The sequence below is a fragment of the Solanum lycopersicum genome, chromosome 1 (assembly GCF_036512215.1).
Source record: "Solanum lycopersicum chromosome 1, SLM_r2.1".
In the NCBI taxonomy this organism is placed as follows: Eukaryota; Viridiplantae; Streptophyta; class Magnoliopsida; order Solanales; family Solanaceae; genus Solanum; species Solanum lycopersicum.
The window spans coordinates 16,872,353-16,889,078 of record NC_090800.1 but is presented as its reverse complement, the minus strand read 5'-3'; the positions used below and the strand labels follow the sequence as shown (position 1 = coordinate 16,889,078).

General features: G+C 34.1%; 1 pseudogene; it reads right to left on the bottom strand.

Annotated features, from left to right (window-relative positions):
- Positions 1-594: 594 nt before the first annotated feature.
- Positions 595-1,501, bottom strand: LOC101264662 (endoribonuclease Dicer homolog 2-like; annotated as a pseudogene).
- Between the last annotated feature and the right edge of the window lie 15,225 nt (positions 1,502-16,726).

Below are 16,726 nucleotides of genomic sequence, written 5' to 3'. Positions count from 1 at the left end.
CCATAGAAACCTATTTACGTCGATATCAAATAAAATTCATTTAAGGTGCAAAGTATAAGTTAGAAGAATCAAGAGATGGATATAATTGTACCCAAACTATTATTAGTTAATAAAATATTCTTGTTTTATCATATTTATTTTGTGGTTGGAGTTTATTTTCCATAAATAAGATTTAGTGAAAACAAATTTTGTCTCCTTTAACCTAACAAATATTTATAATTTCTTTTGGGGTTTGATTAGTTCTATCAGAGTTGATTAATTTGTAAAATTCGTTGGAATTTCAAGAAAAAAAATGAATATTCATTGATCAAATCATTTATTTCGTAGTCTGATAGATCTTTTATAGAAATTAATTATTAGACGAGAATAAAGATAGATCAAGTGACTTTGGGGTCATCTCTTACCTTCTATGTAGTATTTATCACCCCAAAGCTTGGAGATGCACACACAAGAAGACATCTTATGTTAAAAATGTATTAAGTATCTTTTCTAAGATAGAATCAACAAAGATCGCACCAATAAAGGACCTAACAACATCCCCAACCACGATTGGTAAAGTAGTTTCACTCTCCCATCCAAACGTATACACAATATCTAATTTCTCAAAATTCTCAACTGTATAACATATCTGCCTTTGCAGATCTGGCGAGGCATGAAGAATGTGCTCATGCAGGCTAGCCGTAACTGCAGATTGAGTATATCATTCATTATATACAAAAGTAGACCACAAAAAAGTAACAAGTCTTATAATCAGCCTCGAATATTTGAAATAGCAATATGTTGTAACAACATAATCTAGCATTACATCTCCAAGGAATATCAAGTGATAATAGCATCGTGGAATCTCATGTAGCATGTAAGATCTGTGAGTTAGCATTTTAACAAGCATCGAAGGGTCGTGAAACTTGTTGTGTAGCAGTGAGTTCTAAGTACCATACATTGACTAGCTTCATAGCATTCATGATGAAGTGCCTTAATATAGGTGCATCAATAAAATCAATGTCCATCCCGATCCATTGTATAAATGATAAAGCTGCTACGTTGGCCGTCCGAGCTGAGGCATCAAGAAATTTTTGATGCCTCAACCACATCAACTACTATCTTTTTTCTAATCTCCTATACTTTACCCTACAAAACATTTCTGTTGGAGGCATCAAGAAATTTTTGTAAAGTTGTAAATTTGAGGATTATCACTAGCAATTGTCCGCATTTTGAGATAGAATGGTTCATTACGGATAAATCTCTGAATTTTATGAGCACATCAAAGCTTGAAAAAAACAACATTGCAAATGATTTTATTTTTCTTAATGTTTAGAAGACCCTCATGATAATTTTCATAAGTCTTAAACGATTGTATACTAATAGCATATCTGAGAAAATATTTGCCAAGCTTCTCAAATGATTCGAAAAGAAAATTCTGGAGACATTTCTTTGTTGTAATTACTTCCAAAATCTTACTGGTTGGGATACAAAGTTTTACTTGGTGGTTATTCAAAATCATTCTTTTAAAGTTTATTCGGCATGGATGCTTGCCCTATAAGGTCTAAAGGTTCTAGCACGGTAGATAGTTATCGTTGACCTAAAGAATCTTATGAATTCTAGGTATACACATATTGTAGTGAATCCCCAAACTCCGCCGTATTCATTGTTATATGCATATACCTTAGAATTCATAAGATTCTCGGGATCAAGAATATTTTGACAATAACTATCTGCCGTGCTAGAGCCTTTAGACTTTATTGAGGAAGCATTCATGCTGAATAAACTTGAAAAGAATGCTTTCAAATCATTCCAAACTAATACTTTGTATCACAACTGGTAAGATTTTGGAAGGAATGACAACAAAGAAATGCCTCCAGAAGTTTTATTCTGAATCACTTGGGAAACTTGGAGACTCTTTTCTCAAATGTGATGTAGTATACAACTATTTAAGAATTATGTAAGTCTGCACGAGTGTTTACTCAGAAATAAGAAAATAAAATCATTTCCAAGGTTACACTTTGCAACTTGTGATGCACTCGTAAAATATGAAATTTATGCATAATGAACCATTTGATCTTCTAACGTGAATCATTCCTGATGATAATTCTCAAGTTCTTCAACTAAAAGTTCTCTTTTCCATAAATAAAAATGTATAGTAGGCTAAAGCAAACGATTAGAAATAGCATGAAGTAACTTCCTCAGCTCGTGTGGGGAAGTAGCGACTTTACCATTTATTTATTGAATTGGGTTGCACATTGATTTTGTTGATTCTGAGAAGATAGTTAATGTTAGATAATTTGATACCTTGCTACTTACAAGTTCCATGATCCTTCATGGCTTGTTGAAACTCTTACTCACGGGTCATATTCCACAATGATATAAACGCTTAGAATTCTAGAAGATGTAGTGCTTCTGTAAACAATGAATAATATGCTCAATGTATACTTAAGGCTGGCATTCACAAGCACCTTCTTCATGCCTTGCTAAATCTGCAAAGATATATATGTTGTACTATTAAGGATTTTTAAGAAATTGGATCATGTGTCCACATTCGGATGGGAATTTGAAACGTGTTTGGAGATGTTGTTGAGTCCTCTGTTGGTGCGATCCCTTAAGACCTCTCCTGGAACCGTTGATTACACCTCAAACAATAAACTCCAACCAATAAGAGAGTTAATTGAACTGTTTGCCCAGAAAGGTTATTAAAAAAAGAAATCAGTTTCTTCATGAGAAAGAGACTCGATATTTGTAGACATCAAAATTGTAAGGGACACTACCAGATGAGTCCAACTTCATTTAGAATTCTTGAAGACTAATCCTAACTCACACAATATAAAGGGTACTATATCTCTTAGAGAGGGATCTCGAAAATTTCAGAAATTCATGGAACATTTACAAAGAGATGAAGATGTGGGCGGACTCTTTGTTACCACAAATACTTCATGAAAGTCCACAAATCCTCTTTACATAAGATCAAATAAAATCCATTTTAGGTGCAAATTATCCTACAGAAGAATCAAGAAATGCACAAATTGTAGTCAAACTGTTAATTAGTAAAATATTCTTCTTTCTTCAAATTTATTTCTTAGTTGGAGTTTTTTTCAATACATAAAATTTGTGTCAAAGAAATTATCTCCTAGACCCCTAACTAAAATTTATAATTTATTTGGGGTTTTATTAATTTTATCCGAGCTGAAGAATTGGTAAGAAACCATTCAATATTGTAGAAAGAACTGAATGTTCATTGATCAAATCCTTCAATGAATAGTCAAATAGATCGTTTGACAAAATTAATTAACCAGAAGAGAGTAAAGATAGATCAAGTAACTTTAGGGTCATCTCATACCTTCTAACTAGTATTTATCGCCAAATAGATAGATTCACACACACAAGATTTACGGAAGTTTAACTTTAAATTGTTTCTCATGAGTTGTCATGAGATGTTACAAAATGTGGAGTTGGTGCAGTCCGACAGAGTGGATTACACTACTTTTCATATGTGGGGCCTATCTAGGAAGTGGTGGCATTCGATACTAGAACGACATGTTCATTCTCTGTAACTTCAGTTAAAGAACTTGACTTAAGATGGTATTTCTGATCGATTTTTGGAAAGATTTCATGCCTTGTCTCACCATACTTTGGTGATTTCACCAGATGAGACTAAGAATATTTCAGTTCAAGAAAAGTTTGACTTATTATATCTGTTGAAGCATCTTATCAAACAACCTTGTCTGGAGCTTCTTTTCAAAGAGCAGTCAAGGTAGTCATGGAGCTTATGCGCCGCATGGAATTTAGGGATTTGGCAGACAAGAAGACTTGCACTTGTTTGTTATTTTAGTAGTACCTCATCTGGACGGGGATCTTTAAGGAGGGTTATTCATCCTCGGTTCAGTATACATGTTCATGAAGTTATATAAGTGTGTGAAGGAGGTAATATTGGACAAAGTTTCTACAACTTATGTCAAGGCTTATAAGGGTTGCTATTAAAGGTTTTTCAGGTTACGGTTACCATTCAATGTATTTTTATTTTTGTTAGTACATTGTGGTTCGTAGTCCTACTATGAGTGTGGTGAGTCAGCAAAAATCAATAGATATTTTTCCAGACTTGGAGCAGGACGCCGACATCAATAATGTTTCAATAATCTTTTGTAACGTTGTTGATTCATTTCTGTTTATATAAAATAAAGTTTGGAATGTTCTTTCTTTAAAACTGAGTAAAATATTCAAATTAAACTTGGAAAAAATGACCAAATTCATAGCAAAGCACTAATATTATAAAAAGAAATGTTATTTAAACAAAGTGAATATAATTTATATATCATGACTTTTATGAGCATAACAATGAACAAGAAAACTCATATTTCTTTTCACTTTATTCTCCTTAAATGGTCTTGATTCTTCAAATCATATTTGATCAAATTAATTTTTTTATGAATCTAACAACTACTCATTAATGCAAGATAAGAAAAAAAAATTGGATCATAATTTACCAAGTGATTTAGATGCTCTAAAATAACACTCAAAACTTTTCTTTAAAAATGGAGATAGATGAAGAAGATATGGTGTTGGCATGTTCAGCGCGACGTCATGGATTAGAAAATCAGAATTGATAGCAGCAAAATTCTCACATTGCATTACCAATTGACGTTGATGTATTCTCAAATTTTTGTAAGTAGATTGTTAGGTTTAAGTATGAAAATTTAAAAGGGCATTGTAAGTGTCTAGATCAGACAAATTTTACTGATGAAGAAGATGATGAGAGTGCATTCATAAAGTTGTGACATATAACCTTACAAAGACTTATAGAGATTATTGGACAAACTAAGGGATACTCCACATTTTTCATAAATCTCTCTTTATTTCTTTTTAAATATTTTTTACTTTTGATGTCTGAAGAATTATGAGTTTTCACTAATATTTTGTTTGATCCACATTTCTGATGGTTTTTACAGAATCAAAATTATCTATGAGATACAAAATATATTCAAAGATGAATTTCTTGAGTTAATACTATAGTTTAGTTAATTCTATTTATGTTAATTAAGTCTAATGCAAAGATATAACAACACTACGTTTCAAAAGAGAATACATATACGTTCCAATAAACAAACAAGAAGTTTCTGAAAAAGTGAAGTAATGGTTTTTAATGCCATTAATCTTGACAATCCGTTTCTTAAAATGAAAAATAAAAATTAACTCTTCTATTTGAAACTCCTCTTGAAATATCTATATAAGAATGACATTTTGTAAGCATAAAAAATACAACAACTACCATAAAGAAAAAGATAAAAGAATTTCCCTCCTTTCATCATATTCTTTGGATATTTTTGGGCATTTTGTTTTGGGCAACCTTCAAACTCTTAGCCACGAGTGCACGCGTTTGAGAGAAACTGTGGAACCTTTCGGAGCATCCGCTATAACGAGTTGAATCGGAGTCAAGCCGAAATCACTTTCAAAGCAGCAATATTTGTGATAAGTTCTTTACTACTTTATAATACCAATCTAATATCAATATTGTAGTATTTTTTCTAACAATTTGAAAGCAATTTTCCTAACATATAATATTGATTAATGGATTTTTCTTTAAACAAAACTTTTAACACTAATACTGATCCTAGCAATATTATTACTGTTGACGATGTTGTTAAAAAGAATTTTGAAAAGGGTAACAAAATTGTTAGAGGAAATTTGCTAATTTATATGGCAAATCCTTTGTTTGATTTATATTTAAACTATAAATATGCCAAAGAAATATGGGATAGTTTGGAAAAGAAATATGATGCTAATGATGCAGGAAAGAAAAAATATGTTGTCTGTCAATGGATTAACTTACAAATGGTTAATAACAAGATAATAATTGACCAAGTTCACAAATATGAGAACTTGACAGGTGATGTTCTCAACGAGGACATGAAGATATGTGAGATATTTCAAGCTAATGTTCTTCTTGAAAATTTTCCACCATCTTGGAGTAATTATAGAAATCAATTAAAACATAAGAAAAAAATTTAACCGTTCGAGAACTTATCAAAACACATGAGGACTGAAGAGGCGAACCATCTGAAAGATAAGATGGAAGAATTTTCTTTTAATTGTTCTAAAGATAATCTTGTTGAATCTTCTGGTACTGTTGTGAAAGACAAGTTTAATGGCAGACAAAAAAACGTCTCGAAAAAGGAACTTATGAAGAAAAAAAATCAATTCAACAAGCCAAAGAGTCAAATTCAAAAATTTAAGGGCTCTTGCTTTGTTTGTGGAAAAGTTGGTCACAGAGCTGCCAGATGCTATCAAAGAAAAGGGCAAGACTCAAAGAAAAAAAGGACAAAGTGATGTACAAGCCAAATTTTCTTAAAGTAATGAAGTGATTGCATTTGTAGTCATTGAGGCGAATCAGCTAGTAAATAAAATTGTCTGGGTGCTAGACACAGGCGCCTCAAGGCATTTCTGTGCAAATAAAGAGTTATTACATGACTTTGAGGAGTCTACTGATACAGAGTGTGTAATATATGGGTAACTCCACTACTTTTGTAGTAATAGGTAAAGGAAAAGTTTTGCTTAAATTAACTTCTGGAAAGACATTATCCTTGAACAATGTTTTGTATGTTCCCTCCCTCCGTAGAAACTTAGTTTCTGGAGCACTTCTCAACAAAGTAGGCCTTAAGCTTGTGTTTCAAGCTGATAAAATAATTATTTCTTGCGGAGGAGACTTTGTTGAGAAGGATATCTAAGTGGAGGATTATTTGTATTGAACATTCTTCAAAAGATTGTCAATAATTATATTGTTGAGTCTATTAATTTGTGGCATGGTAGACTAGGTCATGTTAATATTGCTTCTATTAAAATGCTCATAAGAATGGAATTAATTCCTATGGTAAAAACTGATGATTTTTCTAAATGTCATATCTTTGTAGAAGCAAAGAATGCCAAGTAACCATTCAAATCTTTTATTAGTAGAAAGACTGAATAACTTTAACTAATACATTAAGATTTAGCAGATTTCAAGAACACTGTTAGCAAAGGTAGAAAAAGGTATTACATTACTTTTGTTGATGACTTTTATAGATACAGTAAGGTATATCTTCTGAAGTCTAAAGACGAAGCTGAAAGTGTGTTTTGAAATTTAAATCATAAGTGGAAAATCAATTAGACAGGGAAATCAAGAAGTTTAGATTTGATAAGGGTGGTGAATATAGTACTAAAACTCTAGAAGATTTTTGTGAGAAAAATTGTATTATACATGAAGTTAGTGCTCCATATTCTCCGCAACAAAATAGTTTATCCGCACGGAAAAATAGAACCCTTAATGAAATGATGAACTCTATGCTTTTGAGCTCTGGTCTATGTAATAATATGTAAGAAGTTAGACAAGACCTCATATGAGTTGTAAAAGGGTTTGCCCTAACTTGAAATTTCTAAATGTGTGTGGGAGTTTGTCTAAGGTTAGTCTACCTGATTTTAAACGAGTACATGTTGGTTCTACGACTTCTGATAATATCTTAATTGTTTATGATCAAAATAGTGTTGTATATAGATTTATGTCTCTAAATCATTATTCTATTCTTGAATCTACAGATGCGGAATTTTTTAACTTTATTTTTCCTTTGAAAAACAATGTGCCGAGTGTTGCGCAAAATAATGATTCTATGTCTCTGTCTATTAATTCACATATTGTAGCTTCTTTACGGTTATTTCTAATGAGCATGATAATGAACCTAGAAGGAGTAAGAGTTTTTGAATTGAGACAAGTTTTTATCCTAATTTTATCACTACTTTCTTAACTGAAAATTTTGATATTAATATTTTAAATGACGAATTAGTGTCTATTTATTTATTAGAAGGAGACCCGAAGACTTATAATGAAGTAATGATATCAATAGATGTTATATTTTTGAAAGATGCTATTAAAATAGAATTATATTCCACAGTTTTTAATCTCACTGGGGCTTGTATGGTTTACCTGAAAGTTGTAAGGCCATAGGTAGCAAGTGGATATTTAAGAAAAAATTTAAACATGATTATACAATTGATAAATATAAAGCTAGACTTGTGATTAGGGGTTTTATCAAAAAGAAAGGTGTTGATTAGTTTGATAGTTATTCTCCTATGACTAAAACAGCGACAATTAGAACTCTTATTGCTTTGGCCTCTATTTACGACTTAGTGGTACATTAAATGAATGTCAAAACGTCATTTATAAATAGTGATTTAAAAGAAGAGATCTATATGACTCAACCTGAGGGTTTTGTGGTTCCAGGACAAGAGGATACAATATGCAAACTGAGAAAGTCCTTGTATGGACTAAAAGAAGAACTTAAGCAATGGAATAAAAAATTTAATATCACATTAGTGGACAATGACTTTGTTGTAAATTCATCTGATACATGTGTTTATTCTAAGATGATAGGTTCAGATTGTGTCATTATATGTTTATATGTAGATGACATGTTAATCTTTGGTCCTAATGTAAATGTTATTTATGAGACTAAGAATTTTTTGTTTTATGAATTTGAAATGAAAGACCTTGGTGAAGCAATATGATTTTGGGAGTTAAAATCAAAAAAAATCTTAATGGTTTCTGTTTTTGTCATTCTCATTACAATGAAAAGATGCTGAAAATTTTTGATTATTTTGATGTAGTTCTACTGAGAACTCCTTGTCATCCTAGCATACACTTGAAGAAGAATAAGGAATGTAGTGTTTGTGAACCTAAATACGCTAAAATAATTGGGAGTGTAATGTTTCTCATGAACTATACGCGTCCTGATATAGCTTATGTTGTTAGTAGATCGAGTAGATATACTCATAATCCTAGTAGTGAACACTGGAATGCTCTTCATCGATTGCTAAGGTTTTTGAGAGGTACTATGAATTGGTGTTTGCATATTAACAAACTTTCTACTGTTTTAGAAAGTTTTTGTGATGCAGACTAGGTAACTGACATTGATGAAGTTAGCTCCACCAGTGGCTATGTGTTTACTTTGGGTAAAGGCGCTATTCGTGGAAGTCTTCTAAACAGACTTGTATAACACATTCTACCATTGAATCAAAATTCATTGCTCTCGAATAGGTAGGGCAAGAAGCTTAATGGCTGAGAAATCTTTTGGTAGATATGCCTTTGTAGGGAAGACAAGCTTCACAAGTTTCTCTTCACTGTGACTCACAAGCAGTAATTGGAATTGCCAAAAATAGTGTGTACATTGAAAAAGAAATACATATTCGTATCAGACATTGTGAAGTTAAAAAGTTCTTGAAACTGGGTGTTATTTCCTTGGAACATGCAAGGTCCGAATGAAATTTGGCGGATCCTATGACCAAGGCTTGAAACTAAAATAATCCTTGAAACATCGAGGGGGATCGGTCTAAATCCCATTGATTGAGGTAATGCGGTGGAACAGTTAGGCCTCAATTTACACCACATTTCTATCCCTATTGCGTGAGGCAGTGTTTTATAAGGTTGAGCTTATTTTTCTCTTAATGATTTTATAGCCGAAAGATGGTATATTTGAGATAGACATGATGGAATCACCTACGTGAGTGTAAAGGTATAGTATCCTTTTATGGAAGAATTGGGTCTTCTTTCTAGAGCACTCATAAGACCCAAGGTGTGTGTGCCTGACCATAAAAGCACTTTGTTTGTATCGCGGAGGTTGCTTATAATTTAAGGATATAGTATGTGTTATGGAGGTCTCAATTTATATCCATTCAGTTCAAGAGTTTTTCACTTTGTGGATATTGCGTTGTTGTCTCATTTTCACTATGTGTTAATTCAAATCGAAAGATATTGACACTTAAGTACATGTTCCTTCCTTTTGTCTAAAAGTCAGTTCTTACTCTTTATCTTTTCATTTGTGGGGGATTGTTGAGTTAATTATAACTATGTTAATTAAGTGTAATACAAAGATATAACAACAATACGTTTCAAAAGAGAAAACATATCCATTCCAATAAACAAAAAAGAGGTTTCTATAAATGTGAAATAATGGCATTTAATGCCATAAATCTTGAGAATTCGTTTCTTAATATGAAAAAGAAAAAATAGCTCTTCTATTTCAAACTCCTCCTCTTGAAATATCTATATAAAAATGACAATTTGTGAGCATAAAAAATACAATATCAACCATAAAGGAAAAGAAAAAAGAATTTCCCTCCTTTCACATATTGTATGAATATTTTTGGGCATTTGGGTTTGCGCAACCTCCAAACTCTTAGCCAGGAGTGCACATGTTTGAGAATAACTATGAAACCTTGAGGAGCGACCGGCTATAACGATTCACATCGGCGTCAATTCGAAATCGCTTTCAAAGTAGTGGATTGCCACGACACAGTATTTGGGATAAGTTCTTTACTACTTTATAATTCCAATCCAATATCAATATTGTAGTATTTTTCCTAACAGTATTATCTTTTCTAAACCTCAAATGTTTGAGGACAAAAAAAGTATCACAAACTGATACAATCCGCACTAAATTTTATTTTATTTTCAAAAAAAATGTTTTTGATTTCATTTTATCAATACAAAAAAATAATCCCACTATCACTAAACATCAAAGCTCCATTCTTAAAATATATAGGGAAAAATTCTCAAATAATACTATTAGCTATATACATTTTGATAAAGAATTTCCTAGCTAATTCATGCTTTTATTATAAAAATCACTATTGATTTTTAGATTTGATAATCGAATCCAAATAATTCTTCAATAGTTGATTCTACTTTCATTGTCCAAATCTATGTTGCATATTTATTTTCATGATACACTAAAATAAATCTCAAAAAGAAAAAATAAGTTATTACAAGTCAAATTGCGTAAATATTTTAAGAGAAAGAACATTATATTATTGATGGTGTCTTTCCAAACTAGAAATTCTATTTTATTTTAAAAAATAAAATAAAATCAAATTAGGGTTAGAGAAAGAGAAAATGTAGGAGGAATTACAAAGTAGGAGTCGAACCCTCACCAATAAATTGAATCTTCTGCTAGTCAATAAACATAACTACTATGATTTTCCAAGTAGCAATTCTTTGTATGAAATGATCATTATTTCTCAATGAGTCTTTAAAATTATTTACAATCTCTCTTCAAATGCATAAGTTATTCTTCATTTCTATCGAGTGTTTATAATTTTAAATAATAGCAATTAGCAGGAAATTATATATATATATATATATATATATATATATGTATGTATGTATGTATGTATGTATGTATGCATTTTTAATTAAAAATTGACAGCAAAAAGGTAATATCGAAATTGATATCTTTATTCATGCTATGTTTATGTAGGAAAAGTTTTTTGAACTTTTTCAAACAATAAGATGAACAAAGAATAAAGTTAAATGAAGAAAAAATTATTATAATTATTATGAAAAAATGGAGAATATTTATCAAGATTTGATAAAATCTTTGATGTGATGAGATCTCACAAGCATTATTGTGTTTTAGAATCTCGACTTTCCAAAACAGGTAAATACATTGCTAATCTACATGTTATAGGTTCGTCTACTCATATTTGTACTTTATTATAAACCAAAGCTTTGACAATTCAAATAGAATACTTTATTTCTTCAATTTCATGTGACACTCTTTCCTCTATAATCTACTATGAAAAAAAAAGTATTTTCTTAATTGAAACATGATGAACTTTGAACTTCATATCTTTTTATCTTTGAAGGCATGGTTATTTTGACTCTACGTGAAACAAAAAAATTCTAAAATTGGTGGTCATAAATACATTGTAATATTTGTATGACTATTTAACTTCTCAATAATAGTAAAGTAAAAAAAAATTATGACTTGATTATTTCCAAATACATACATATGTCATATGTTTTAACAAATTGATGATAAAATGGTGTTACATAAAATCGAAAAGGAGTATATGTGTAGCGACCTATTTAATCGGTTTGAGCAACAGATTTTAATTATGGAAAAGTTGTCTTGATCGACGGACCCCACGATGGACCGTCGTAGGCACGAAGGACCTTCGAGGGTGTCTTATTCCAAAATACTTAGAATTCTGAAAATTGGGTACTGAAATCGACTCTCTGAACTTCATAATGGAATGGCAGGACGGACCGTCACAGACCCTTTAATAGATTGAGTCTCTGAACTCTATGACGGAGCAGCACGACGGACCGTCGCAGGCACGACGGGCCGTCACAGGCTGCGTAATCCCAGGCTGGGTCGGATTTCAGTAATTATATTAAGGGGCGTTTTGGACTATTTCGGCTTATAATTATAAAGTTAGTGGTTTAATATTAATAACTCAATTACTTGGGGGTTAAAAGAGGTAACCTTGAGTTAATTAGAGGGTTAAGTCTTCATCTTTTATACTTAATTATATGATAATTAGGGTAAAAGAAAGAGGGTTTGAATAAGAAAAGTAGAAAGAACAAAGAGAGAGAGAGGATCGAACGAGAAAGAGGAGAAACGAGAAGAAGAACAAAGCTTTGGGAATTTGCTTGCTTGATCACGAATCTTCGGTGGAGGTAGGTTATGGTTTTTATGCTATTTGTAGTAAACTCTTAATAGCGAATGATATGTATTGGGTTGTATTGTAAATTCGTCTATATGCTTAATTGTATGCTTGCATGAATGTGTTTATATAATTGTGATGAAATAAGCATGATGAAGCTATTGAATCCCAAATCTTGAAAACCCCTTGTTAATGATGATGCCTTGATATGAAGGAAGGCTTGATGAACTAAACTAATAAGATGATGATGCCTTTGTATAAGAGAAGGCTTGATGAATTAACAGAATGAGATTAGTGGAGTGGGTGTCCCGAACCGACACATAGAATTAGGGGATCAGGTGTCACGAACCGACACATAGAATTAGGGGATCGGGTGTCATGAACCGACACGTAGAATTAGGGGATCGGATGTCACGAATCGACACGTAGAATTAGGGGATCGGGTGTCACGAACCGACACGTAGAATTAGGGGATCGGAGTGTCACGTTCCGACACATAGTAGTAGGGGAGCGGAGTGTCACGTGCCGACACAAGAGGAATAAAGATAATGAATCTTGGAAGTATGTTAATAAATTCGAATGAAAAGAACCTATTTCCCAAATGAGTATGATATCGAGTCCTCATGAGTGTACTTGACGTTATTTATCAGAGATTCTTGTATATGTTGTTGCTATAGATTGAGTATTGTAGTTGATTTATGATATGATCTGATATATATTGTTTCCTATTTTGAGTTGGCCGATGATATCTACTCAGTACCCGTGTTTTGTACTGACCCCTACTTGTATGTTTCTTTCTCTGTTATTGTGGAGTACAGCAAACGTACCATTGTCTTCAACTCAACTGCAACTCTAGCAAGTCTTCATTACACCGGAGTTCAGGGTGAGCTAATGCTTCTAGCTTGGACTGGATCTTCTTCTTCATGTCTTGATGCCTTGAAGTTCCGGCATGGACTATCTTTTTGTATTCTAGTTTTCTAGATACTCTTAGAATTAGTAATTTGAGGATAGATGTTCTTGTGATGATGACTTCCAGATTTTGGGGATAAAAATAGTTGTCGAGTTTTTAGACGTTGATTATTCATTTTCATTAATGAGTTTAAGTCTTCCGCATTATATTGTGTTATTATATTCGAAATGTTGGGTTTTGTATTAATTGGTTCGCTCACATAGGAGGGTAAGTGTGGGTGCCAGTCGCGGCTCGATTTGGGTCGTAACAAACTTGGTATCAGAGAATTAGGTTCGTTGGTCTCATCACACAAGAACGAGTCTAGTAGAGTCTTAAGGAACGGTAGGGGGACGCATTTACTTTTCTTTGAGAGGCTATATGACTTTAGGAAAATTCCATTCTTTCTTTCTTTTTTTCGTGCTATTACTTGGGTCCAATTGGTATCTAGGTGATACAAATTGGTATCTGACAATCTTCACTCTATTTCGCAGATGGTATGAACTAGAGCAACAACGATTGCGCCACCAGCAACATCGGCAAGACAAGAAGCATCTGAGCCAACCACTGGGGCTGTGGCTCGAAGAGGAGTAGTGACCAGAGGCCATGGAAGAGGTCGTAAGAGGACGTCCTCTAGAGGAATAGGACGAGCAACTAGCCCATCTTGTACTAGGGTGGTGACTCCTCCACCAACTGAGGAAATAGTAAGAGAAGGGGAGGATGGGGAAAATGAACAAGTACAGAATGAGGAATTGCAACCCCAACCTACCCCAGAGATGATCAATCAGGTTCTTGCTTATCTTAGCGGGTTATCTGATCAGGGCCAGACACCTCCAGTGTTTTTTGCACCAACACCTCTGGTTTCGGAAGTACAACATGCAACTACTGTGGCTCCCCGCATGGATGCCTCATTGGAAATAGGCACGTTTCCTCGTCTGACTACACGGCCTATAATGGCATATGATCAGCATGAATTTTTCAGTAAGTTCTTGAAATTGAAACCTCCACTCTTCATGGGTGCTGAATCTGAGGATGCCTACAATTTTCTGGTTGGCTGTCATGAACTACCACACAAGATGGGTATAGTAGAACGGTTTGGTGTTGAGTTTGTGACTTATCAGTTTCAAGGAAACGCCAAAATGTGGTGGCGGTGACATGTTGAGTGTCAACAAACAGAGGCACCACCTATGACTTGGGCATCATTCTCTAGCTTGTTTATGGAGAAGTATATCCCCCGGACTTTGAGGGATAGGAAAAGAGATGAGTTCTTGAGCCTAGAGCAAGGTAGGATGTCGGTTACTGCATATGAGGCTAAGTTTCGTGCATTATCCAGGTATGCCACCTAACTTTGTTTCAGTCCACAAGAGCGGATTCGCTGTTTAGTGAAGGGGTTGAGGTCAGAATTGCAGATTTCAGCCTTACAGGTAGCGGCTACGGAAAAATCCTTCCAAGAAGTGGTAGACTTCGTGATAGAGGTGGAAGGAGTGAAGCCAGATAACTTCACCATGGCATAAACATCAAAAAGGTTTCTAAAGGGAGGTGAGTTTAATGATTCTTACTCTAGAGGACAGGGTTCAGGAGGTTACTCAGTCCGACCAATTCAGTCTTCACTACATTGGGGGTCCACCTTAGACCGGTCAACACTTCTCTGAGAGACCTATGCTTGACTCCAGGGAGTGTTATGGATGTGTGGAGACTGGACATAATAGGAGGAATTGTCCAAAACAGAGTTATAGACCCCCAATATCTAGAGATAGAGATGTTCATGGTAGAGGCCGTTATTCTAGAGGACGTGGTTGCCGAGGTAATGGTGGTTACCAAAACGGCCGAGGTGACGGACAAATGGGAACTACTGCAGTGCAACATGGTAGAAGCAACGTGAAAACAGGTGATAGGGCCCATTGTTACGCTTTTCCTGGGCGGTCAGAAGCGGAGACATCAGATGCTGTTATCACAGGTAATCTTTTGGTTTGTGATTGTATGGCTTCTGTATTATTTGATCCTGGATCCACATTTTCATATGTATCTTCCTCATTTGCTACTGGTCTTAATTTACATTGTGAATTGCTTGACATACCTATTCGTGTGTCTACTCCGGTGGGTGAGTCTGTGATAGTTAAAAAAGTTTATAGGTCTTGTTTGGTGACTTTTGTGGGGAGTAATACTTATGTAGACTTGGTTATCTTAGAAATGGTTTATTTTGATGTAATTTTGGGTATGACTTTGCTTTCTCCGAATTTTGCGATCTTGGATTGTCATGCTAAGAATGTAACGTTAGCCAAGCCTGGGACAAATTCGTTATTCTGGGAGGGTGACTACACTTCCAATCCAGTTCGTATCGTCTCCTTTCTTTGTGCTAAGAGAATGATTAGTAAGGGTTTTTTAGCGTTCTTGGCACATCTCATGGATGATACTACCCAAGTACCTTCAATCGAGTCGGTTGCGATAGTCCGCGAGTTATTAGATGTGTTTCCTGCAGACCTTCCTGGTATGCCACAGGATAGAGATATTGACTTCTGCATCGATCTTGAACTGGGTACTCGCCCCATTTCTATACCCCCTTATAGAATGCTCCCGCTGAGTTAAGACAGTTAAAGGTCCAACTTCAAGAGTTGTTGAGCAAAGGCTTCATTAGACCAAGTGCATCTTCTTGGGGTGCTCCATTGTTTTTTGTGAAGAAGAAGGATGGGAGTTTTCGAATGTGCATCGACTACCGGCAGTTGAACAAGGTAAATATTAAGAACAAGTATCCCATTACTCACATTGATGACTTGTTCGATCAGTTACAAGGTGCTTGTGTCTTCTCTAATATTGACTTGAGATCCGGTTATCATCAATTAAAAATATGGGCAACGGATGTGTCAAAGACTGCTTTTCGGACCAGGCATGGGCATTATGAATTTGTAGTGATGTCTTTTGGTCTTACGAATGCCCCTGCTGCTTTCATGAGCTTGACGAACGGGATTTTTAAGCCATATCTGGATCTCTTTGTGATCGTATTTATTGATGATATATTGATATACTAAAAGAGCAAGAAGGAACATGAGGAGCACTTGAGAATTGTATTTGAAATGTTGAGGGAGAAAAAGCTTTATGCCAAATTCTCCAAGTGTGAGTTTTTGCTAGATGCAGTGTCCTTCTTGGGGCATGTGGTTTCTAAGGATGGGGTGATGGTGGATCCTTCTAAGATTGAGACAGTGAAGAATTGGGTAAGACCTACTAATGTGTTAGAAATAAGGAGCTTTGTTTGTTTAGCTAGCTATTACCGTCGATTTGTCAAGGGATTCTCTACCATTGCTTCCCAATTGACGAACTTGACTA